The 27,093-nt window shown below is 46.0% G+C and overlaps 1 pseudogene; it reads left to right on the top strand.

The window, feature by feature from the left end:
- LOC135530249 (transforming acidic coiled-coil-containing protein 2-like) overlaps positions 1-27,093 on the top strand; it is a 106,338-nt pseudogene that overhangs the window by 34,427 nt on the left and 44,818 nt on the right.

Here is a 27,093-nt window from a genome sequence, read left to right as displayed (position 1 = left end):
AGAAGCAGTGCGGCTTGGTTGGGTTGTGTATCGGAGGACGCATGGCTCTCGAACTTCGTCTCTCCTGAGCCCGTACGGGAGTTGTTGCGATGAGACAAGATAGTAACTACATCTACTCATTCCAGGGTTTTTCTTTATTTTTTAAATTATTTTCTTCATTGTAGAATAATAGTGAAGACATCACAACTATGAAATATCACATATGGAATCATGTAGTAACCAAAAAAGTGTTAAACAAATCAAAATATATTTAATATTTTAGAGGAGTTTTTTTAGTGGAGTTCCCACATATGCCGAGCACTTCTTGACTGCTTTTCCTTCACTCTGCAGTTCGACTCATCCCAAACCATCTCAATTGGGTTGAGGTCGGGTGATTGTGGAGGCCAAGTCATCTGATGCAGCACTCTATCACTCTCCCTGGTCAAATAGCCCTTACACAGCATGGAGGTGTGTTGGGTCATTGTCCTGTTGAAAAACAAATATTAGTCCCACTAAGCATAAACCAGCTGGGATGGCGCATCGCTGCAGAGTGCTGTGGTAGCCATGCTGGTTATGTGTGCCTTGAATTCTAAATAAATCACTGACAGTGTCACCAGCAAAGCACAATCACACCTCCTCCTCCATGCTTCACGGTGGGAACCACACATGAGAAGATCATCCGTTCACCTACTCTGCATCTCACAAAGACACGGCCGTTTGAACCAAAAATATCACATTTGGACTCATCAGACAAAAGGATGGATTTCCACCAGTCTAATGTCCCATTGCTCACACACACACACAATTGAATCTTCAGTCTCTGATGTATGGTAGTGGTGAGACAGATAGAGTGCCAGTAAATTAGATCTCCACTAATCTAGCCCTGGTCCCTAGGGATCCAGCCGAGTGGCTAGAGATGAGATGACTGAGAAGAGAGATCTCCACTAAAACAGCCCTGGTCCCTAGGGATCCAGCCGAGTGGCTAGAGATGAGATGACTGAGACAGAGAGATCTCCACTAAAACAGCCCTGGTCCCTAGGGATCCAGCCGAGTGGCTGGAGATGAGATGACTGAGACAGAGAGATCTCCACTAAAACAGCCCTGGTCCCTAGGGATCCAGCCGAGTGGCTGGAGATGAGATGACTGAGACAGGGTTGGGCTCCTTTGGAATCGCTGCTGGGGATCAACAAGAAAGGAAACAGACATCACATGTGGTGATGCTACGTTTATGTCCATAACCTAGCAGCCACACCTGGTGGAAGTGATGTCATTTGAGGCTGTTGGCAAATGTTTGATGCATCTTTTGAAATTGATAGAAAAGGTTATTGGAGGGCGAGAGTCGTAATTGTCATTTGTGTGACTGATATAGACAGAGTTCATATGAGCATTATAGAGAGTTAGGGAGAGAGAGAAACAGAGAGGAGGTGGGGTGGGAGGGAGGATAGAGGAGGTGGGTAAGGAGGGTGGTGAGGAGGGGAGGTAGAGAGGAGGTGGGGGAGGGAGGGAGAGAAACAGAGAGGAGGGAGGGGAGAGTGAGAGAGAGACAGAGAGAGGGTAGGTAGAGGGAGAGAGAGACAGAGAGAGGGGGTAGGTAGAGGGAGAGAGAGACAGAGAGGGTAGGTAGAGGGAGAGAGAGACAGAGAGGGTAGGTAGAGGGAGAGAGAGACAGAAACAGAGAAAGGGGGGGAAGGGGCAGGTTATAATAGCTCCACTTTCTCAGGCTCCATTCTTTACCTCTGGTTAGCCACACTGGAGCTGAGCTGGAAGCTTCCATTGTGTGAAAAGGAGGGACACACACACAATGACATGATATGTCCTTATTCTGACAGGAGAAAGAAAGAGAGATAGAGAGAGCCACGAGAGAGGGAAAGAGAGACAGAGAGAGAGAGAGGGAGGGAAAGAGAAAGAAAGAGAGAGAGCCACGAGAGAGGGAGAGAGAGAGAGAGGAGGGGAGGGAAGAGAGAGAGAGAGGGGGGGGAGCCACATGGGAGGGAAAGAGAGAGAGGGAGAGAGAGAGAGAGAGAGAGGGGGTAGGGGGGAGAAGAGACACGAGAGAGAGAGAGAGAGAGAGAGGGAAGAGAGGAGAGAGAGAGAGAGAGAGAGAGAGGAGAGAGAGAGAGAGAGGGGGGGAGCCACACGGGAGGGAAAGAGAGAGAGAGAGAGAGAGAGAGAGAGAGAGAGAGAGAGAGAGGGGGAAGAGGGGAGAGCCACACGGGAGGGAAGAGAGAGAGAGAGAGAGAGGGAGGGGGAAGAGCCACGAGAGAGAGAGAGAGAGAGAGAGAGAGAGAGAGAGAGGGAGGGAGGGAAAGAGAGAGAGAGGGGGAGCCACAGGGAGGGAAAGAGAGAGAGAGAGAGAGAGAGAGAGAGAGAGAGAGAGAGAGAGAGAGAGAGAGAGAGAGAGAGAGAGAGAGAGCTCTTGTCACTGCTGCCCTGCACTGTCGGAGCAGAAGATGGTAAAAAGCTGCTCGAGATTTTAAAGGCTTCTGGTCTCTCAGAGGAAGCTGAGGAGAGAGAGAGAGGAGAGGAAAGGAGGGGAGAGAGAGGAGAGGAGAGGGGGAGGGGCAGAGAGCAGCAGCTACACAGCAAACAGGCGCGTCAGAGAGACATAGAGAGAGAATATAATTGTATCCCTCTCATCCGTTTTTTTGTTTTGGGATTTTTCTGTCCATTTATCTCCCTCCGGTGGAAGATTAATTCTCTTGGCTTTCTGCTACATCACTCTACGCTCTTCGCTCCTGGGGTTGTTACCTCATGGACAGACAGAGACAGTCTGTGATGTAGACAGATACATCTACGGAGAATGACGGAGAGACGAGAGGAGAGGCTGTGAAAAAAGGACCCGTAACAACAGAGGGTGAGAGAAGCAACGAGACTCGGAGAGAAGAAAACAAGGATCCATTCCAGGAGGAGAGAGAGAGAAGGATTAACAGAACAGAGAAAGAGAGAGAAGGATTAACAGAACAGAGAAAGAGAGAAGGATTAACAGAATAGAGAAAGAGAGATAAAACATGTGCTGTGGACGGCGCGAGAGACGGCATCAGTCCTAAATCTTTTCTCTGGATGTAAGTGTGCTCTCCTCTCCTCCCGGCAGTGGGAGAGGAGGCCGAGAGGAGCTCAGACCAGGAGGAGGAGGAGGGGGGGGTAGATGAAGTGGGGGCTGGGGCGCAGCAGGAGGACAGTGGGGTTGAGGGAGATCTAGCAGAGGAGGAGAATGGGAGCTGAGCAGTCCCTGGAAGATGGACAGGCTCCCTGTCTAACCAAGGAGCACACAGAGACCATGTGAGTTCTGATTCCTGAGTTCTAGGTTCTGAGTTCCCGAGTTTTGAGTTCTAGGGATTTCTGTTCTGAGTTGGGGGTATGGTTGGACTGGGCTGTGTGCTCTGGGGTTTTGTCTGGACTGATGGGGCCATTTCTCTTGTTGTTTTGGTTGTGGATGTCCATGCATACAGAGGTTACAAACTGAGTTCTGATGCCTGGTCCGGTCCACCTGGGCTGTGACTTGTTGTTGTAGGGATCTCCTCCATGCATACAGAGGTTACAAACTGAGTTCTGATGCCTGGTCCGGTCCACCTGGGCTGTGACTGTTGTTGTAAGGATCTCCTCCATGCATATGAGGTTACAAACTGAGTTCTGATGCCTTGTTCGGTCCACCTGGGCTGTGACTTGTTGTTGTAGGGATCTCCTCCATGCATACGAGGTTACAAACTGAGTTCTGATGCCTTGTTCGGTCCACCTGGGCTGTGACTTGTTGTTGTAGGGATCTCCTCTATGCATATGAGGTTACAAACTGAGTTCTGATGCCTGGTCCGGTCCACCTGGGCTGTGACTTGTTGTTGTAGGGATCTCTATACACACTACCCATCAACAAAAGGCTTTTGTACCCATACAGTATCCAAACACATGTATGAGCATATGCACATCTATGGGCCTCTGTAAGGGACGGGACCCTAATTGGCACGCAAATAAACAATAAACAGTGAACAGTAAACATTGTACTCACAAGTTCCAAAGGAATAGAGACATTTCAAATGTCATATTATGTCTATATACAGTTTCGTAAAGATGTACAAATAGTTAAAGTACAAAAGGGAAAATAAACAAACATACAGTGCCTTGCGAAAGTATTCGGCCCCTTGAACTTTGCGACCTTTTGCCACATTTCAGGCTTCAAAAATAAAGATATAAAATTGTATTTTTTTGTGAAGAATCAACAACAAGTGGGACACAATCATGAAGTGGAACGACATTTATTGGATATTTCAAACTTTTTTAACAAATCAAAAACTGAAAAATTGGGCGTGCAAAATTATTCAGCCCCTTTACTTTCAGTGCAGCAAACTCTCTCCAGAAGTTCAGTGAGGATCTCTGAATGATCCAATGTTGACCTAAATGACTAATGATGATAAATACAATCCACCTGTGTGTAATCAAGTCTCCGTATAAATGCACCTGCACTGTGATAGTCTCAGAGGTCCATTAAAAGAGCAGAGAGCATCATGAAGAACAAGGAACACACCAGGCAGGTCCGAGATACTGTTGTGAAGAAGTTTAAAGCCGGATTTGGATACAAAAAGATTTCCCAAGCTTTAAACATCCCAAGGAGCACCGTGCAAGTGATAATATTGAAATGGAAGGAGTATCAGACCACTGCAAATCTACCAAGACCTGGCCGTCCCTCTAAACTTTCAGCTCATACAAGGAGAAGAATGATCAGAGATGCAGCCAAGAGGCCCATGATCACTCTGGATGAACTGCAGAGATCTACAGCTGAGGTGGGAGACTGTCCATAGGACAACAATCAGTCGTATATTTCACAAATCTGGCCTTTATGGCAGTGGCAAGAAGAAAGCCATTTCTTAAAGATATCCATAAAAAGTGTGGAAGAAGGTGCTCTGGTCAGATGAAACCAAAATTTAACTTTTTGGCAACAATGCAAAACGTTATGTTTGGCGTAAAAGCAACACAGCTCATCACAATGAACACACCATCCCCACTGTCAAACATGGTGGTGGCATCATCATGGTTTGGGCCTGCTTTTCTTCAGCAGGGACAGGGAAGATGGTTAAAATTGATGGGAAGATGGATGGAGCCAAATACAGGACCATTCTGGAAGAAAACATGATGGAGTCTGCAAAAGACCTGAGACTGGGATGGAGATTTGTCTTCCAACAAGACAATGATCCAAAACATAAAGCAAAATCTACAATGGAATGGTTCAAAAATAAACATATCCAGGTGTTAGAATGGCCAAGTCAAAGTCCAGACCTGAATCTAATCGAGAATCTGTGGAAAGAACTGAAAACTGCTGTTCACAAATGCTCTCCATCCAACCTCACTGAGCTCGAGCTGTTTTGCAAGGAGGAATGGGAAAAGAAATTCAGTCTCTCGATGTGCAAAACTGATAGAGACATACCCCAAGCGACTTACAGCTGTAATCGCAGCAAAAGGTGGTGCTACAAAGTATTAACTTAACCTCTTACATCTATGGGGGCGCTATTTCATTTTTGGATGAAAAACGTTCCCGTTTTAAACAAGATATTTTGTCACAAAAAGATGCTCGACTATGCATATAATTGATAGCATTCGAAAGAAAACACTCTGACGTGTCCAAAACTACCAAGATATTCTCTGTGCGTGCCCTAGAACGTGAGCTTCAGGCAAAACCAAGATGAGATGGCATCCAGGAAATGAGCAGGATTTTTGAGGCTCTGTTTTCCATTGTCTCCTTATATGGCTGTGAATGCGAGAGGAATGAGCCTGCCCTTTCTGTCTTTTCCTGAAGCTCACGTTTAGGGCCCCAAGGTGTCTGCAGCATTGTGACGTATTTGTAGGCAGATCATTGGAAGATTGACCATAAGAGACCACATTTACCACGTGTCCGCTGTTCTGTAGGGCTGTCCTGCGGCTGTAGTGTCTAAACTTGGTGCGTGTTCTGCAAAGTCACCTGCCAGTATTTTTCCATGGGATACAGAGAGGAAAGCAAGCTTCCCTGTCTCACTCCCTGAACTGCATATCAATGAAGAGATATGTGAAAAAACACCTTTGAGGATTGATTCCAAACAAAAACGAGCAGAGTTTGCCATGTTCTGAAGGGTGATATTATGGGGAAGTAGTTAATCCGGAAAATGGGTTGCTAGTTTTACGTTGTAGGTGACTGAATGCGTGCATGTGCGTGCGTGTGTGCGTGTGTGTGTGGTGTGTGTGCGTGTGTCTGTTTGTGTGCGGACGGCTTTGCCAGCAGTTTGAGTTCTTAACCACAGCGGAACAGACAGCGCTGGGCTAGCATCTCCAGGTTACCATGGTGTCATACACAATGTGACATGTCCTCTTCAGCATAGACTGGGCTGCTAAACAGCTGCTAATTACCTCGGCAAATTAGTGTCGAACCACTGAGCTAGACCTATATCACCTTGGCCTAATGTCAAAACAATAAAACTTATTGGCCTTTTCAAATATGTTCAGTTATTGCTTGGTAAGGGAGAGAGTTCCTGTTGAACACCTTAATCCAAAGGAGTTGGGTTGCTATTCTGGATTCTGGTTACTATGGATTCTGGGTACTGGGTACTATGGATTCTGGTCCTAGTTACTATGGATTATGGTTACTATAGATCCTGTTTACAGAGGATTATGGTTACAATGAGTCCTAGTTACTATGGATTATGGTTAGTATGGATCCTATGGATTGTGGTTACTATGGTTACTATGGATCCTATGTATGGTTACTATGGTTACTATGGATCCTATGTAGTATGGTTACTATGGATCCTATGTAGTATGGTTACTATGGATCCTTGGATTATGGTTACTATGGATCCTATGTAGTATGGTTACTATGGATGGTTACTATGGATCCTGTGTAGTATGGTTACTATGGATCCATTGGATTATGGTTACTATGGATCCTATGTAGTATGGTTACTATGGATCCTATGTAGTATGGTTACTATGGATCCTATGTCATATGGTTACTATGGATCCTGTGTAGTATGGTTACTATGGATCATGGTTACTATGGATCCTATGTAGTATGGTTACTATGGATCCTATGTCGTATGGTTACTATGGATCCTGTGTAGTATGGTTACTATGGATCATGGTTACTATGGATCCTATGTCGTATGGTTAATATGGATCCTGTGTAGTATGGTTACTATGGATACTATGTAGTATGGTTACTATGGATCCTATGTAGTATGGTTACTATGGATAATGGTTACTATGGATCCTATGTAGTTACTATGGATTACTATGGATCCTATGTAGTATGGTTACTATGGATAATGGTTACTATGGATCCTATGTAGTATGGTTACTATGGATCCTATAATGGTTACTATGGATCCTATGTAGTATGGTTACTATAGATCCTATGTAGTATGGTTACTATGGATAATGGTTACTATGGATCCTATGTAGTATGGTTACTATGGATAATGGTTACTATAGATCCTATGTAGTATGGTTACTATGGATAATGGTTACTATGGATCCTATGTAGTATGGTTACTATGGATAATGGTTACTATTGATCCTATGGATTAAGCCTGTTTGTCTGTATGGATCATTCTATAGGCAGTGCTTCAGATCCTAGGGGAATACCCAGCAATCACTTGATTCCAGATTTGTAGTATGGTGTGACGCCCAAATCCCTGGTTGTAGTTAGCCTAATCCTGCTGGAGGAGACAGGGATTACAATGTCACTGTCTTTCACTGGCACTGCACTGGGGCTACAAACTGTTCCTATCCCATAACTCTTAAATTACTACTGAAGGGCAATATTATGATGAATTTGGAAGGTAGTTTGACATTTATGTAGCTTGTAGACATATTGACATAGAGGTCCTACTGACATAGAGGTCCTACTGACATAGAGGTCCTACTGACATAGAGGTCCTACTGACATAGAGGTCATACTGACATAGAGGTCCTACTGACATAGAGGTTATACTGACATAGAGGTCCTACTGACATAGAGGTCCTACTGACATAGAGGTCCTACTGACATAGAGGTCCTACTGACATAGAGGTCCTACTGACATAGAGGTCCTACTGACATAGAGGCCATAGCCTCCTTCTTCATGTAGAATAGCACAGATACCCAACTCGCTGTCACTGAAAAACAGTTCAGCTTTCATTTACTATGGAAATGTAGAAGATGCAGATTTTATGGGAAAAAGAACATCACAGAGGACTTCTCCTTGTCCTCCATCTCTGCTGTGACCTGCCCCAGGGGAAGTCCAGATCATTGAACAGGTTTTTTTATTTTCTACCCTGCCATCGACCGATGTCTGTAATGACAGCAGGTTGAATTAACAGGGGCTCATATTATCCTGCTGTTGTCTGATCCATGTGTTCCTGTGAGTGTGTGTGGTGTGTGTGTGTGTGTGTGTGTGAGTGTGTGTGTGGTGTGTTTCAGGGTGGTGTGTCTGGACCCTTGTCTGTCTGTCTGGTTGTTATGGATCCGTATTCATGATTATTTAATCTGTCTCCATGCTCACAGTGGGGTGTGACTGACTTCCCCTGATTCCCCCAGTTCTCCCCCTTAACTCGTCATGTTATCTGATGATTAGCGTGTGTGTGTGTGTGTGTGTGTGTGTGTGTGTGTGTGTGTGTGTGTGTCAGCCTGGTGGCTGCAGAGGAAGAGGAAGGAGCTTCTTTCTCCACATCTGTTTTATTGAACAATGGAGGTAAATCATCTGGTCTGATGCTGTGATGGTTACAACCTGCAGTAAATATTCTGGTCTGATGCTGTGATGGTTACAACCTGCAGTAAATATTCTGGTCTGATGCTGTGATGGTTACAACCTGCAGTAAATACTCTGGTCTGATGCTGTGATGGTTACAACCTGCAGTAAATATTCTGGTCTGATGCTGTGATGGTTACAACCTGCAGTAAATATTCTGGTCTGATGCTGTGATGGTTACAACCTGCAGTAAATACTCTGGTCTGATGCTGTGATGGTTACAACCTGCAGTAAATATTCTGGTCTGATGCTGTGATGGTAACAACCTGCAGTAAATCTTCTGGTCTGATGCTGTGATGGTTACAACCTGCAGTAAATCATCTGGTCTGATGCTGTGATGGTTACAACCTGCAGTACATATTCTGGTCTGATGCTGTGATGGTTACAACCTGCAGTAAATACTCTGGTCTGATGCTGTGATGGTTACAGACCTGCAGTACATATTCTGGTCTGATGTCTGTTCTGATGGTGTACAACCTGTAGTGTCTAGTAGAATACTGGCTGTAGTGTCTGATGGCTGTGATGGTTACAACCTGGCTGTAGTAAATATTCTGGTCTGATGCTGTGATGGTTACAAGACCTGTAGTGTCTGTGTTCTGTAGACTGGCTACATATTCTGGTCTGATGGCTGTGATGGTTACAACTGGCTGTAGTAAATACTCTGGTCTGATGCTGTGATGGTTACAACCTGCAGTAAATATTCTGGTCTGATGCTGTGATGGTTACAACCTGCTTTCTGTAAATATTCTGGTCTGATGCTGTGATGGTTACAACCTGTCTAGTAAATATTCTGTAGACTGGCTGTAGTGTCTGTGATGGTAACAACCTGTAGTGTCTGTGTAAATATTCTGTAGTCTGATGTCTATGATGGTAACTGTAGACTGGCTGTAGGGTTACTAACACTGGCATGACAGCTGGGTCTGTTGTTCTGTACCACTAGCTGTGTTCATGACTAGTTGTCCATTATACTACAGCCTGGCTGTACATTCTAATGAAGATAGTCAAAAGACCAACTGTGTCATGGTGGAAGAGACTGGCTGTAGTGTCTGTGTTCTGTAGACTGGCTGTAGTGTCTGTGTTCTGTAGACTGGCTGTAGTGTCTGTGTTCTGTATGACTGGCTGTAGTGTCTGTGTTCTGTAGACTGGCTGTAGTGTCTGTGTTCTGTATGACTGGCTGTAGTGTCTGTGTTCTGATGACTGGCTGTAGTGTCTGTGTTCTGTAGACTGGCTGTAGTGTCTATTGTTCTGTAGACTGGCTGTAGTGTCTGTGTTCTGAGACTGGCTGTAGTGTCTGTGTTCTGTAGACTGGCTGTAGTGTCTGTGTTCTGTAGACTGGCTGTAGTGTCTGTGTTCTGTAGACTGGCTGTAGTGTCTGTGTTCTGATGACTGGCTGTAGTGTCTGTGTTCTGTAGACTGGCTGTAGTGTCTGTGTTCTGTAGACTGGCTGTAGTGTCTATTGTTCTGTAGACTGGCTGTAGTGTCTATTGTTCTGTAGACTGGCTGTAGTGTCTATTGTTCTGTAGACTGGCTGTAGTGTCTATTGTTCTGTAGACTGGCTGTAGTGTCTATTGTTCTGTAGACTGGCTGTAGTGTCTATTGTTCTGTAGACTGGCTGTAGTGTCTATTGTTCTGTAGACTGGCTGTAGTGTCTATTGTTCTGTAGACTGGCTGTAGTGTCTGTGTTCTGTAGACTGGCTGTAGTGTCTATTGTTCTGTAGACTGGCTGTAGTGTCTATTGTTCTGTAGACTGGCTGTAGTGTCTATTGTTCTGTAGACTGGCTGTAGTGTCTATTGTTCTGTAGACTGGCTGTAGTGTCTATTGTTCTGTAGACTGGCTGTAGTGTCTGTGTTCTGTAGACTGGCTGTAGTGTCTATTGTTCTGTTCTTCACTGGCTGTAGTGTCTGTGTTCTGTAGACTGGCTGTAGTGTCTGTGTTCTGTAGACTGGCTGTAGTGTCTATTGTTCTGTAGACTGGCTGTAGTGTCTATTGTTCTGTAGACTGGCTGTAGTGTCTGTGTTCTGTAGACTGGCTGTAGTGTCTGTGTTATGTTGGCTCATGACCTCCTGACCAGGTATCCCCCTTTCCCTTTCTGTTGCTCGTTGAATCCCTTCGGTGTGGTCGGGTGGTCAGGTGGTCAGGTGGTCAGGTGGTCGGGTGGTCGGGTGGTCGGGTGGTCGGGTGGTCGGGTGGTCGGGTGGTCGGGTGGTCGGGTGGTCGGGTGGTCGGGTGGTCGGGTGGTCGGTGGTCAGGTGGTCAGGTGGTCAGTTGGTCAGTTGTTCTTTTTAGTCACCTCAGAACAGATTGTAGAGGACGATGCACTAACAGACTAACATACTTTGTTTTCAGGATAACCCTTAGATGTCTATGATGTACTAGTTATTTGCTAAAGACTAATGTAAAACCATAAGGACTGTTTCACTTCTAACTGTATAATTAAATTAAACTATAGGAGCTGATTCATTTGATTCTGTCTAACGGCAGTATTAAACTATAGGAGCTTATTCACTTGATTCACTTCTAACTGTAGAATAAAACCATAGGAGCTGATTCACTTGATTCACTTCCAACTGCAGTATAAAAACATAGGAGTTGATTCACTGGATTCACTTAAAACTGCAGTTTAAAACCATAGGAGCTGATTCACTTGATTCCTTCTAACTGCAGTAATAAAACATAGGAGCTGATTCACTTGATTCCTTCTAACTGCAGTATAAAACCATAAGAGCTGATTCACTTGATTCCTTCTAACTGCAGTTTAAAACCATAGGAGTTGATTCACTTGATTCCTTATAACTGCAGTACAGATTGATGTTAAATCCATAGAGGCTGATTCACTTGGCCCCTCCTAACTGCAGCCCTCTGCTCCACTCAACTGCAGAACCACTGAGTTATATTTTTTACTTGTCAATTGTTTCTGATGTCATCGCTAAGATCTGGGAAGCGGATGGCCTCCCCCAGTATTCTGGTGTTCTCGCTAAGATCTGGGAAGCGGATGGCCTCCCCTGGTGTTCTCGCTAGTATTCTGGTGTTCTCCCTAAGATCTGGGAAGCCGGTGTCCTCCCCTGGTATTCTGGTGTTCTCCCTAAGATCTGGGAAGCAGGATGTCCTCCCCTGGTATTCTGGTGTTCTCCCTAAGACCTGGAAAGCAGGTGTCCTCCCCCTGGAATACTGGTGTTCTCCCTAAGATCTGGGAAGCAGGTGTCCTCCCCTGGTATTCTGGTGTTCTCCCTAAGATCTGGGAAGCAGGTGTCCTCCCCTGGTATTCTGGTGTTCTCCCTATAAGATCTGGGAAGCAGGTGTCCTCCCCTGGTATTCTGGTGTTCTCCCTAAGACCTGGGAAGCAGGTGTCCTCCCCTGGTATTCTGGTGTTCTCCCTAAGATCTGGGAAGCAGGTGTCCTCCCCTGGTATTCTGGTGTTCTCCTAAGATCTGGGAAGTGGATTCTGGCCTCCCCTGGTATTCTGGTGCTTTCGCTAAGATCTGGGAAGCAGGTGTCCTCCCCTGGTATTCTGGTGTTCTCGCTAAGATCTGGGAAGCAGGTGTCCTCCCCTGGTATTCTGGTGTTCTCGCTAAGATCTGGGAAGCAAGTGTCCTCCCCTGGTATTCTGGTGTTCTCCTAAGATCTGGGAAGCAGGTGGATGGCCTCCCCCTCCCCTGGTATTCTGGTGCTCTCCTAAGATCTGGGAAGCAGGTGTCCTCCCCTGTTATTCTGGTGTTCTCGCTAAGATCTGGGAAGCAGATGGCCTCCCTGGTATTCTGGTGTTCTCCCTAAGATCTGGAAGCAGGTGTCCTCCCCTGGTATTCTGGTGTTCTCGCTAAGATCTGGGAAGCAGCCTCCCCTGGATGGCCTCCCCTGGTATTCTGGTGTTCTCCCTAATATCTGGGAAGCAGGTGTCCTCCCCCTGGTATTCTGGTGTTCTCCTAAGATCTGGGAAGCAGGATGGCCTCCCCTGGTATTCTGGTGTTCTCCCTAAGATCTGGGAAGCCGGTGTCCTCCCCTGGTATTCTGGTGTTCTCGCTAAGATCTGGGAAGCAGGATGGCCACCCCTGGTTTTCTGGTGTTCTCCCTAAGATCTGGGAAGTGGATGGCCTCCCCTGGTATTCTGGTGTTCTCCCTAAGATCTGGGAAGCAGGTGTACTCCCCCTGGTATTCTGGTGTTCTCCCTAAGATCTGGGAAGCAGGTAACCTCCCTGAATTCAGATCCTTCTGACTTCGATAACTACTGTCAAATTTCCATATGATCTTGCATTTCCAAAGTGTTGGAATCACTGACCAACTGTAAGCTAAGATCTAATTAAACTTGTCTTTCTATTCTAAATTATACACCATTCTGGTTATAGACCAGGACATAACACTGTTTCAGCTGGTTATAGACCAGGACATAACACTGTTTCAGCTGGTTATACACCAGGACATAACACTGTTTCAGCTTGTTATAGACCTGGTTATAGACCTGGACATAACACTGTTTCAGCTGGTTATAGACCTGGACATAAAACTGTTTCAGCTGGTTATAGACCTGGACATAACACTGTTTCAGCTGGTTATAGACCTGGTTATAGACCAGGACATAACACTGTTTCAGCTGGTTATAGACCAGGACATAACACTGTTTCAGCTGGTTATAGACCTGGTTTTAGACCTGGACATAACACTGTTTCAGCTGGTTATAGGTTCCATAACACTGTTTCAGGTTATAGACCTGGACATAACAATGTTTCAGCTGGTTATAGACCTGGACATAAAACTGTTTCAGCTGGTTATAGACCTGGACATAACACTGTTTCAGCTGGTTATAGACCTGGTTATAGACCTGGACATAACACTGTTTCAGCTGGTTATAGACCTGGACATAACACTGTTTCAGCTGGTTATAGACCTGGACATAACACTGTTTCAGCTGGTTATAGACCTGGACATAACACTGTTTCAGCTGGTTATAGACCTGGTTATAGACCTGGACATAACACTGTTTTTCAGCTGGTTTATAGACCTGGACATAACACTGTTTCAGCTGGTTATATACCTGGACATAACACCAGGACATAACACTGTTTCAGCTGGTTATAGACCTGGTTTTAGACCTGGTTATAACACTGTTTCAGCTGGTTTTAGGTTCCAGCTGGTTATAGACCAGGACATAACAATGTTTCAGCTGGTTATAGACCTGGACATAACACTGTTTCAGCTGGTTATAGACCTGGACATAACACTGTTTCAGCTGGTTATAGACCTGGTTATAGACCTGGACATAACACTGTTTCAGCTGGTTATAGACCTGGTTATAGACCTGGACATAACACTGTTTCAGCTGGTTTTAGGTTCCAGTTTCTGGTTATAGACCAGGACATAACAATGTTTCAGCTGGTTATAGACCTGGACATAACACTGTTTCAGCTGGTTATAGACCTGGACATAACACTGTTTCAGCTGGTTATAGACCTGGTTATAGACCTGGACATAACACTGTTTCAGCTGGTTATAGACCTGGACATAACACTGTTTCAGCTGGTTATATAGACCTGGACATAACACTGTTTCAGCTGGTTATAGACCAGGACATAACACTGTTTCAGCTGGTTATAGACCTGGACATAACACTGTTTCAGCTGGTTATATACCTGGTTATAGACCTGGACATAACACTGTTTCAGCTGGTTATAGACCTGGACATAACACTGTTTCAGCTGGTTATAGACCTGGTTATAGACCTGGACATAACACTGTTTCAGCTGGTTATAGACCTGGTTATAGACCTGGACATAACACTGTTTCAGCTGGTTATAGACCTGGACATAACACTGTTTCAGCTGGTTATAGACCTGGACATAACACTGTTTCAGCTGGTTATAGACCAGGACATAACACTGTTTCAGCTGGTTATAGACCTGGTTATAGACCTGGACATAACACTGTTTCAGCTGGTTTTAGGTTCCAGCTGGTTATGGACCCAGGACATAACACTGTTTCAGCTGGTTATAGACCTGGACATAACACTGTTTCAGCTGGTTATAGACCTGGACATAACACTGTTTCAGCTGGTTTTGGGTTCCATCTGGTTATAGACCAGGACATAACACTGTTTCAGCTGGTTTCAGACCTGGTTATAGACCTGTCCATAACACTGTTTCAGCTGGTTATAGACCTGGACATAACACTGTTTCAGCTGGTTATAGACCTGGGACCTGGACATAACACTGTTTCAGCTGGTTATAGATGGACGTAACACTGTTTCAGCTGTTTTAAAATGGATCATAAAAGATGTTTGAGCTGCCTCATTTATACCCCGTTCCAAGATCTTCAACACTGTTGACCATCACATTCTACATTTACATTTACATTTAAGTCATTTGGCAGACGCTCTTATCCAGAGCAGACAATAGTCTGCTGATGTCGGCCTGGTTTGAAAATGATCTGTGAGGCAGGACTCAATGTGTAGTATCTCTGACTGTGTTCATTTTAGTCTTCTGGATATTATGAAAGGTATTCTGTAGGGGTCTTTACTGTTTATAGAAATAATATCGGTCTATTTAAGAAAAAGAAAAAGTAATATTCATCTGTATGAACACGACACTGTTATATTGATCCAACTGTTGACTAGGCTGTTTGTGCTTCAATCTGACCTTGTTACCTTACAGAAAGCCCTGGTTGGTTTGAAACATGTTCTCATGGGAAAGACTATATACATGTTTTTCTCTCATTCTTTCCAGAATTTTCCAGATTAACTACATATTTATTCACTGGATGGTTCTCCCATCAATCACTTTCCCGCCTACAAATATCTGGATTGACAAAGATTTCATGTTTTAAAAAACATACGGATGAGCTAGTTCAAAATATATATATATATATATATTTTTTTTTTTAAATAGATCTTTCCTCTCCCTAAATAGCAGGAAGTAGATTGTTCAGTCTACTTTTCCTGCCAGTTCTTGATTATGGTGACACCATTTTACCAGATTGCAGCAGCCACTACTCTTAACCCTTTGTATGCCATCTACCAAAGCACCATTAGTTTCATCACAGGTGGCCCTTTTAATACTCCTCACTGCTGCCTGTATCAATAGCTGAACCTCACTAAAGTCCCGTAGATCACTCCATTACTCCCTGTCTGTTTACAAAGCCCTATTACACAAAGCTTCCAACATACCGAACTTCATTGCTAACGTATAAAATAATGAGATACCAAACCCGTTCACAGGGTTGGTTAACTCTTGAGGTCCCAAAGGGTCTCCACAGAATTAAGTAAATCCGCTTTTAGTTCCACATTTTTGGAATAACTTACATTAACATTAGTTCCATTTGGATTCCCAGGTTCCGTTTGGATTCCCTGGTTCTGTTTGGATTCCCAGGTTCTGTTTGGATTCCTGGTTCTGTTTGGATTCCCTGGTTCTGTTTGGATTCCTGGTTCTGTTTGTTCTGTTTTTGGATTCCCAGGTTCTGTTTGGATTCCCTGGTTCTGTTTGCATTCCCTGGTTCTGTTTGGATTCCCTGGTGTCACTCGGGCAGTCTAAAGCCCTGACGATGTATGAGTTCACTGAGCTGTGCAATTGTTTTGATTGATTGATTGATTGATTGATTTAGTAAATAGTTTCTGATGCTGTGATGTTCTGGGGTATCGTACTGTTATTGGATCTGATTGATTTAGTAACTAGTTTCTGATGCTGTGATGTTCTGGGGTATCGTACTGTTATTGGATCTGAATGATTTAGTAACTAGTTTCTGATGCTGTGATGTTCTGAATCTGATTTTTAGTAACTAGTTTCTGATGCTGTGATGTTCTGGGGTATCGTGCTGTTATTGGATCTGAATGATTTAGTAACTAGTTTCTGATGCTGTGATGTTCTGGGGTATCGTACTGTTATTGGATCTGAATGATTTAGTAACTAGTTTCTGATGCTGTGATGTTCTGGGGTATCGTACTGTTATTGGATCTGAATGATTTAGTAACTAGTTTCTGATGCTGTGATGTTCTGGGTATCGTACTGTTATTGGATCTAATAGATTTTTACATCTTCTACTTTGTGGACTTATCGTTCCAGTGAAAATGAGACCCTGGTGGTGTCATGTCTCCTCCCCTTCACACCATGGTCCTTTATGAGGTCTACAGTGATACTGCGTCTCTCTCTCTGTCCTATAGGAGCTCAGACTCTGACGGAGCGTTCGAGACGCCAGAGTCGACCACCCCTGTCAAGTCCCCCACGGAGACAGACCCTCATACCCAGCTGCTGACCTCTGAAGACACCGGTGAGAGAGACTCGTGCACATTCACTTAGAGGGAAAGGGAGAGGGAGAGAGAGAGAGAGAGCACAACACACACACACACAGAGAACACACACACACACACACACAGACACACACACACACACACACACACACACACACACAGAGAAAGACACACACACACACACAGACAGGAGAGAGAGAGAGGAGAGAGAGACACACACACACACACACAGAAAGACACACACACACACACAGAGACACACACACACACAGACACACACACACACACACACACACACACACACACACACACACACACACACACACAGAGAGAGACACACAGAGAGACACACACAGAGAGAGACAGACACACAGAGAGACACACACAGAGACAGAGATGTATAATGCCCTCTGCTGGTGACTACTTGTACTTCAAAAATAGAGGTGTTCTCTGTTCAGTCATTCAGACCAGCATCACAGAGCTGCTAATGGATATAAGCACTTATCTATGCACGGAAAGCTTCAGCCATTCATCACAATGTTCGTTTGTGTTTTACTGATTGGCTGGGAGGTTGTGATGAAATATTCAGAGCTCATTCATCAATTTAATTAGTCTAAAACCAGACACAGCCTTTACCATCATCTCTCTCTCTTTCTCTCTCTCTGTCTCTCTCTATCTCCCTCTCTCAATTCAATTCAATTTAAGGGCTTTATTGGCATGGGTAAAATGTGTTGACATTGCCAAAGCAAGTGAAATATATAATAAATAAATGTACAAATGTACATTACACATACAAAAATTTCAAAAGAATAAAGACATTTCAAATATCATATTATGTATATATACAGGTGGGCAAAAAAGATTTAGTCAGCCACAATTGTGCAAGTTCTCCCACTTAAAAGGATGAGAGGCCTGTAATTTTCATCATAGGTACACTTCAACTATGACAGACAAAATGAGAAAAAAATCACACATTGTAGATTTTTAATGAATTTATTTGCAAATTATGGTGGAAAATAAGTACTTGGTCAGACAAACAAGCAAGATGTCTGGCTCTCACAGACCTGTAACTTCTTCTTTACCTCTGCTGTATTAATGGAACCTGTTTGAACTTGTTATCAGTATAAAATGTCCACAACCTCAAACAGTCACACTCCAAACTCCACTTCCAAGTCCAAAGAGCTTCAGACACAGAAACAAAATTGTAGACCTGCACCAGAGCTGGGAAGACTAACGGATATAAGCAGGTTTGAAGAAATCTATGTGGGAGCAATTATTAGGAAATGGAAGACTTCAAAAGCCATTCATCACCCTCGATGCCATGCAAGATCTTGTGTTTTCAAAATGATTGAGCTGAACCACACGGAGGTTGAATGATGAGAGAGCTTCAAAGTAACAAAGCCTACCATCATCAAGGGCATTTAATTAGTCAATAAAACACACCACCCGGGCAACAAGCCTTTACCATCATCCTGGAGTGGCTCTCTCCAGATTTCAACTGAAAATCTTTGGAGGGAGTTGAAAGTCTGTTATCACTGCTCTCGAGGCATCTGCATTTAAGGATTGGAATGGGTAAAATGTGTACATTGCAAAGCAAGTGAAATATATAATAAACAAATGACAAATGTACATTTTGAACTCAATACAAACATTTCAAAATTGACCATAAAGACATAATTTGCAAATATCCTATGTGATTTTCTTCATTTTGTCTGTCATGTAAGTGTACCTATGATGAAAATTACAGGTGGGGGAGAACTTGCAAAAATACTTTTTTTGCCCCACTGTATATATACAGTGTTGTACAAGTTCTCCTCACTCTAATAACATTTTAGGGCTTTATTGGCATGGAAAAATATGTTTCTCTCTCTCTCTCAATAATAACATGTTAGGGCTTTATTGGCATGGAATCATATGTTTCTTCTCTCTAATAACATGTTACAAAATTGGCATGGAAAAATATGTTTCTCTCTCTCAATAACATGTTAGGATTTTTAATGAAACATTTTCTCTCTCAAACGAATACAACTAACAAGCATCAGAAGAATGTAATTTCTCTCTCTCATTCAAACACCATATCAGGATTGTGTCATGACTATATATTACCTATCATTTATATTTCTCTGTTCCTCCAGGTCTTGGCTGTGACTCTGAGGCAGACGGTGAACCCGGGTCAGAGGCTAAAGGTCACCATGGTAGCTCCCTGTCCATAGTATTTGACGAGGACAAGCCCATAGCTGCTAGCGGAGCCTATAACCTAGACCAGCTCATAGCTGCTGCTGCTGCTGCTGCTGAGGCCCAGAGCAGATCCCTAACCCGCTCTCTGAGCCTCCAGGCTGGGGAGCTAGACGGCTCCGGCCCCTTAGACGGCGGAGGATCCTCCATCTCAATCGGAGACTCCCGTCCCTTAGCTGAGGCCTTTAGTGTTGACTGTGGTACTGAGAGTGCTCCAGGGACTCTCCGCAGACCCTCCAAGAAGGGGCCTCTCCGCCCAGGCGGCTCCCTGAAAAAGAAGCCTCTCCCCAGGCAGAGCTCTAACCTAGAGAGCCCCCAACTGCCGTCCTCCGGAACTACACCAGAGCTGGAGAAGAGTGCCGAGCCCACCAGAGCAGCCAGACCCCTATTGGTCTCTGAGGATCTGGAAGTAGGAGGAGCCACAGTAGACTCCGCCTCGCTCACTGAAGAGACCAATCACACTAGCCCAGAGACAGATAATCAACTAATCCTGGCCCCTACTTCTATTCTGTCCCCGACCCCAGCTATCTCTATACCCAACCGACAGGACACCCCCATCTCCGTGCCGGAGGCCCCCCCAGGCAGCGAAGGCTCTCCCCTCAGTGGGACCTACAAATGGGATCCAGACAACTTTGAAGACATCGACCCGTTCAACAACGGAGGAGTCGCTAACTCCCCCCCGTTGGGTAGTAAGGGAGGCGTGCTGTCCGTTGTGTCTAACCCCCCGGAGCGCCCTAACGCCGAGCCAACTCTTCCCTCAACCAGCCCCCCTATTCGAACCTCAGGGGCGGTCAGACTGGAGTTTGACTATTCTGAGGAGACCCTCGAGGAGCCTCCCAAGGCCTCTCCACCACCCAAGAAGCTGGGCAAAAAAGCAGGCTCCAAGGTCTGTCTGTCATAGGGTTGCAAAATTCTATTAACTTTCCACAAATTCCCTGATCTTCCAGAAATCCCAGTTGGATTTTGACTCTAGTCTGTCATCATGTTTAGTGCTCTCCTTGGTCTTCATGTCTAATCTGTGTGATTGATTTTTATTTTACTGATTATATTGCTGACTACGTAAAGTCACTTTGCAGTGTTTTGAAAAGCGCTTAAAATGAATAGACTGTATCATTATTAATATGATATATTTTTTTATTATTATCAGATGCCTCTAAGGAAGCCCAGGATGGGTGTGAAGAAGGCCATCCAGCCCCCATCTGAACCCCTAGACAACACCCTAATCCCCGATGACATCCCCGTCTCTAAGTCCCTCCTATAACTTAGACCCGGCTCAGTGGGACGACCCTAACTTCAACCCGTTCGGCTCTAACAGCGGGATCCCTATCTCTCCCGAGCTGAACAAACCCTCCTATAGTTTTGACTCTGACACCTTCAATGAGTCAGCTGTCAACTCCTTCAAGGGTTCGTCCAATAGGACGGCTGCGTTTCCACCCAAGGCTGCCTCTGGCTCCGCCTCTTTCGAGGTGTCGGCCAATGACGACGAGGTTGATAACGATAACGATGAAGTTCGGGAGCTGGAGGACCACAACCAGAACAAACCGGCCAAGACCAAGAAGAAACCTATTAAATCGTGAGTTTAAATACCACTGCATTATTAGGTGGTTATAAGGCAATTTCACCTTGTCATTGGTTTATGTGTTTCTGTTTGTATATTTAGTACTGAATTCTTTTAGCTGTGTTAGTGTGTGTGTGTGTGTGTGTGTGTGTGTGTGTGTGTGTTAGTGTGTTTGTGTGTGTGTGTGTGTGTGTTTGTGTGTGTGTGTGTTTTGTTATCTCTCTATCCACATTGGGAGAGAGAATGTGTTTGTCTGTCTGTGCCACCTGTCTCTCTGTCACCTGTCTGTCTCTGTATCTCCTGTCTGTCTCTCTGTCACCTGTCTGTCTCTCTGTCACCTGTCTGTCTCTCTATCACCTGTCTGTCTCTCTGTCTCCTGTCTGTCTCTCTGTCTCCTGTCTGTCTCTCTGTCACCTGTCTGTCTCTCTGTCACCTGTCTGTGTCTCTGTCACCTGTCTGTCTGTCTGTCTGTCTGTCTGTCTCCTGTCTGTTTGTCTCTCTATCACCTATCTGTCAGCTCTCTGTCTCCTGTCTGTCTCTCTGTCTCCTGTCTGTCTCTCTGTCACCTGTCTGTCTCTCTGTCACCTCTCTGTCACCTCTCTGTCTCTCTGTCACCTGATTGTCTCTCTGTCTCCTGTCTGTCTCTCTGTCACCTGTCTGTCTCTCTGTCACCTGTCTGTCTCTCTGTCACCTGTTTGTCTCTCTGTCTCCTGTCTGTCTCTCTGTCTCCTGTCTGTCTCTCTGTCTCCTGTCTGTCTCTCTGTCACCTGTCTGTGTGTTCTCGTGTGCCACAGGAAGTCGAAGGGTTCCTCTCTGTGTTGTCTGTTGTAAGTACAGGAATGGCAGCAGGACTGTTTTGACCTCTAACTATTTATGTAAATAATGTTTCAGTTTTTCTAAACATCCTGCTCTCAGAGAGAGCATGTCCCCCGTCGTGCTCATCTCCTTCTAACTTTCCCCAAATTCAAGTTCTCCTGAAATTCTGGGAATCTTCCCAACCAGGATTTCTGGAAAACATGGGACATTTTCAACCCTGCCCTCCTCCCTATTAACACAACAGTAACATAAAGACAACCAATCAGAGAAGCTCTACCATGCAAAACCAACCAATCAGAGAAGCTGCACCATGCAAAACCACCCAATCAGAGAAGGTCTACCATGCAAAACCACCCAATCAGAGAAGCTCTACCATGCAAAACCAACCAATCAGAGAAGCTCTACCATGCAAAACCACCCAATCAGAGAAGCTCTACCATGCAAAACCACCCAATCAGAGAAGCTCTACCATGCAAAACCACCCAATCAGAGAAGCTCTACCATGCAAAACCACCCAATCAGAGAAGCTCTACCATGCCCATTTTCTTCAATGAGCATCCTGCCATATAAATGTCTTGTACAGGTGCACCCCTTCTCCAAGGGAAAGAGACCATTCACACGGTAGCACCTCCTCTATTGAAGAGCAACAGAGGTTAGTCGTGGTCACACTGAGGAGCAGTGTATCTGTGTGGTCTAGGTTGGTGGTAGATACCTGGGTTTAGACTTAGGGTTGTCACAATACCCGTATTGTGGAAGGGAAACCAAAAAAACATGAAGCAGAATTCATTTCTGGAAGAAATACAGTCCTAATGTTGGAAACACACAGATTCGCATTTGTATCTTTTGAAAGCTACTGTACAGAACACAATGGGCCCGGTTCGCTTTGCATTACCCGGTGCCACAGTTGGACAAATGGGCACCGAGCAAAACAAACTCGCTCACTATTTTACAAACGTAGGTCTTAAAGGACTATAGAGTGAAATCTGCTTCTAGAAAATCTGGTATATTACTATCCCAATACTGGTATCAAGACAGCAGTAGCTTGAACTATTCATCTCATATCGCTAACACGCTAACTCGCTAACACGCTAACTCGCTAACACGCTAACACGCTAACACGCTAACATGCTAACTTAGCTAAGAATTAACATTGGTGCCTGTTGCCTAATGCAGACTTTCCATGCATTTGATTTATTCCAGAACGAGGACCTGATTCAACTAATCCTTAAGCCCCGGACTACTTGAATCAGTTCTGCTAGTTCAGGGCTAAAATTAAATAGTGAAACATCTGTGGGGGGGGTTGATGGGAGTTTTGAAACGTCTGGGGGGTCCCCGAGGGGAGGTTTGGCAACCCCAGAATAATGTATACCATCAAAGTGAATCATGCCAGCAATTTTTTTTTTTTTGGGGGGGGGGCAGAAATTGACTTCCAACCTACTGTAATTCTAGTCAAATTAACGCAATGTACGCTAACTAAACTAGCGACGCTAAATACTGAAACATGTTGAATCCAACAACATTTGAGTATTATGTTTTTGGAGTTTTAATGATTATGCATACGGAAATCATTATCATTTTTAATATCCCCCCTGTACTGTGAATGACTAGTACACATCTTATTGAGCTAAACATATACACAACCGGAGGGAGAGTAATATACCTCTTGTATCTAAAAAGACAATAGAGTTGACGAATTGATTAAGGTTTGACTTATTGATGAAGTCTCTGCAGGGGAAGACTTGTTCTGATCGTCCACTTCTCTCCCCTTCCTCTTCCAGTAAAACTTTCAGAGTCAAGAGGTCCCCAAAGAGATCGCCCATGTCTGATCTATCATCACAAGTCAGTCACTTCTCTCACACACACACACACACACACACACACACACACACACACACACACCACGCGCGCGCACACACACACACACACGCGCACGCACACCCCACACGCGCGCACACACACACACACACACACACACACACACACACACACACACACACACACACACACACACACACACACACACACACACACACACACACACACACACACTTTCTCACTTCCACACCTCCTCACCTCCTCACCTCCACACCTCCACACCTCCTCACCTCCTCACCTCCACACCTCCAAACCTCCACACCTCCTCACCTCCTCACCTCCACACCTCCAAACCTCCACACCTCCTCACCTCCACACCTCCTCACCTCCACGCCTCCTCACCTCCACACCTCTACCCTCCTCACCTCCACACGTCCTCACCTCCACACCTCCACACCTCCTCACCTCCACACCTCCTCACCTCCACACCTCCTCACCTCCACACCTCCTCACCTCCACACCTCCTCACCTCCACACCTCTACCCTCCTCACCTCCACACGTCCTCACCTCCACACCTCCACACCTCCTCACCTCCTCACCTCCACACCTCCTCACCTCCACACCTCCACACCTCCTCACCTCCTCACCTCCACACCTCCACACCTCCTCACCTCCACACCTCCAAACCTCCACACCTCCTCACCTCCACACCTCCTCACCTCCACACCTCCACACCTCCTCACCTCCACACCTCCTCACCTCCACACCTCCTCACCTCCACACCTCCACACCTCCTCACCTCCACACCTCCACACCTCCACACCCCCTAACCTCCACACCTCCTCACCTCCTCACCCTCCACCCACCTCACACCTCCTCCACACCTCCAAACCTCCTCACCTCCACACCTCCTCACCTCCTCACCTCCACACCTCCCTCACCTCCACACCTCCTCACCTCCACACCTCCACACCTCCTCACCTCCTCACCTCCACACCTCTACCCACACACACATTCTCACTTCCAAACCTCCTCACCTCCACACCTCTACCCACACCTCCTCACCTCCACACCTCCAAACCTCCACACCTCCACACCTCCAACCTCCACCCTCCTCAACCTCCACACCTCCTCACCTCCACACCTCCTCACCTCCACACCTCCTCACCTCCACACCTCCACCCTCCTCACCTCCACACCTCCTGCTCACTTCCAAACCTCCTCACCTCCTCACCTCCACACCTCACCCTCCTCACCTCCTCACCTCCTCACCTCCTCACCTCCACACCTCCTCACCTCCACACCTCCACACCTCCTCACCTCCTCACCTCCTCACCTCCTCACCTCACCTCCTCCTTCCTCCGCTCCAGGAGCCCACCCCAGTAGCTGAAGCTCAGCCTCCTATCCCCCCGCTACAGGACGACCACGCTACAGATGAAGAGAAGCTGGCCTCTTCCTCCAATCAAAAAGAGAAGCTGGTCTCCTCAGCCAACCATAAGTGGGCATCCAGGGAGGCAGAGATAACCTCTGACCCCCATGAAGACTTCCCTCAACCCTCTGACCTCACAGCCTTTGTCAACAGTCGAGGTAAGTTAATGTCTGCGTGCTGTTTGCAGCATCGCTATTGATTTCTATTTGACGTTGAGCAGCTAGTTATCCTGCCACCCTACCCACCCTGACCAGTACTCTGCTAGACCCTGACCCTAGATCAGGAGAGGAGAGCCACCCTGCCCAGTACTCTGCTAAACCCTGACCCTAGATCAGGAGAGGAGAGCCACCCTGCCCAGTACTCTGCTAAACCCTGACCCTAGATCAGGAGTCGAGGAGAGCCACCCTGCCCAGTACTCTGCTAAACCCTGACCCTAGATCAGGAGAGGAGAGCCACCCTGCCCAGTACTCTGCTAAACCCTGACCCTAGATCAGGAGAGGAGAGCCACCCTACTCACACTGCCCAGTACTCTGCTAAACCCTGACCGAAGCTCAGGAGAGGAGAGCCACCCTACCCACCCTGCCCAATAACCTATTCCAACCTAGTCTAACCTAGTCCAACCTAGTCTAACCTAGTCCTCCCTAGTCTAACCTAGTCCTTCCGAGTCTAACCTTTTCCATCCTAGTCTAACCTAGTCCTTCCGAGTCTAACCTTGTCCAACCTATTCTAACCTTGCCCAACCTAGTCTAACCTAGTCCTTCATAGTCTAACCTAGTCCTTCCTAGTCTAACCTTGCCCAACCTAGTCCTTCCTAGTCTAACCTAGTCCTTCCTAGTCTAACCTAGTCCAACCTCGTCTAATCGAGTCCTTCCTAGTCTAACCTTTCCTTCCTAGTCTAACCTAGTCCTTCCTAGTCTAAACTAGTCCTTCCTAGTCTAACCTAGTCCATCCTAGTCTAACCCAATCCAACCTAGTCTAACCTAGTCCTTCCGAGTCTAACCTCCATCCTAGTCTAACCTAGTCCTTCCGAGTCTAACCTTGTCCATCCTAGTCTAACCTAGTCCATCCTAGTCTAACCTAGTCCTTCCTAGTCTAACCTAATCCATCCTAGTCTAACCCTGTCCAACCTAGTCTAACCTTGTCCTTCCTAGTCTAACCTAGTCCAACCAAGTGTAGCCTTATACAGCCAAGCCCAGTCCAGCCAAGCCCAGTCCAGCCAAGCCCAGTCCAACCAAGCCCAGTCCATGCAAGCCCAGTCCAGGCAAGTCTAGTCCAGTCAAGCCCAGTCCAGGCAAGTCCAGTCCAGCCAAGCCCAGTCCAGACAAGTCCAGTGCAGCCAAGCCCAGTCCAGCCAAGCCCAGTCCAGGCAAGTCTAGTCCAGCCTAGTCTAGTCCAGCCTAGTCTAGTCCAGCCTAGTCTAGTCCAGGAAGTCCAGTCGAGTCTAGTCCAGTCTAGTCTAGTCTAGTCTAGTCAAGCCCAGTTCAGCCTAGTCTAGTCCAGCCTAGTCTAGTCCAGCCAAGTCTAGTCCAGCCTAGTCTAGTCCAGCCAAGTCTAGTCCAGCCTAGTCTAGTCTAGCCCAGTCTAATCTAGTCTAGTCCAGCCTAGTCTATTCCAGCCTAGTCTAGTCCACTCTCATTTAGTCTAGTCCAGTTTCTCTAGTCCATAGCCTAGTCTAGTCTAGTCCAGCCTAGTCTAGTCTAGCCCAGTCCTAGTCTAGTCCAGCCTAGTCTATTCCAGCCAGTCCTCATTTAGTCTAGTCCAGCCAAGTCTAGTCCAGCCTAGTCTAGTCTAGTCTAGTCCAGCCAAGTCCCTAGTCTAGTCCAGCCTAGTCCAGCCTTGTCTAGTCCAGCATAGTCTAGTCTTCCAGTCTAGTATAGTCAGCCTTGTCTAGTCCAGCCTAGTCTAGTCTTGTCCAGCCTAGCCTAGTCTAGCCTAGTCCAGGTAGTCCAGTCTAGTCTAGTCCAGCCTAGTCCAGCCTAGTCTAACCTAGTCCAGGTAGTCTAGTCTAGTCTTGTCCAGCCTAGTCCAGCCTAGCCTAGTCTAGCCTAGTCCAGGTAGTCCAGTCTAGTCTAGTCCAGCCTAGTCTAGTCCAGGTAGTCCAGTCTAGTCAAGTCTAGTCCAGTCTAGTCTCGTCCAGTCTAGTCTAGTCCAGCCAAGTTTAGTCCAGCCAAGTCTAGTCCAGTTAGTCCAGTCTAGTCCAGTCCAGTCTAGTCTAGCCTAGTCTAGTCCAGCCTCGTCTAGTCTAGTCCAGACTAGTCCAGCCTAGTCTAGTCCAGTCTAGTCTAGTC

This window comes from Oncorhynchus masou, unplaced genomic scaffold (genome assembly GCF_036934945.1).
Source record: "Oncorhynchus masou masou isolate Uvic2021 unplaced genomic scaffold, UVic_Omas_1.1 unplaced_scaffold_1300, whole genome shotgun sequence".
In the NCBI taxonomy this organism is placed as follows: domain Eukaryota; kingdom Metazoa; phylum Chordata; class Actinopteri; order Salmoniformes; family Salmonidae; genus Oncorhynchus; species Oncorhynchus masou.
Note: the sequence above shows the minus strand (reverse complement) of the source record. Positions and strands in the feature narration are given on the sequence as shown.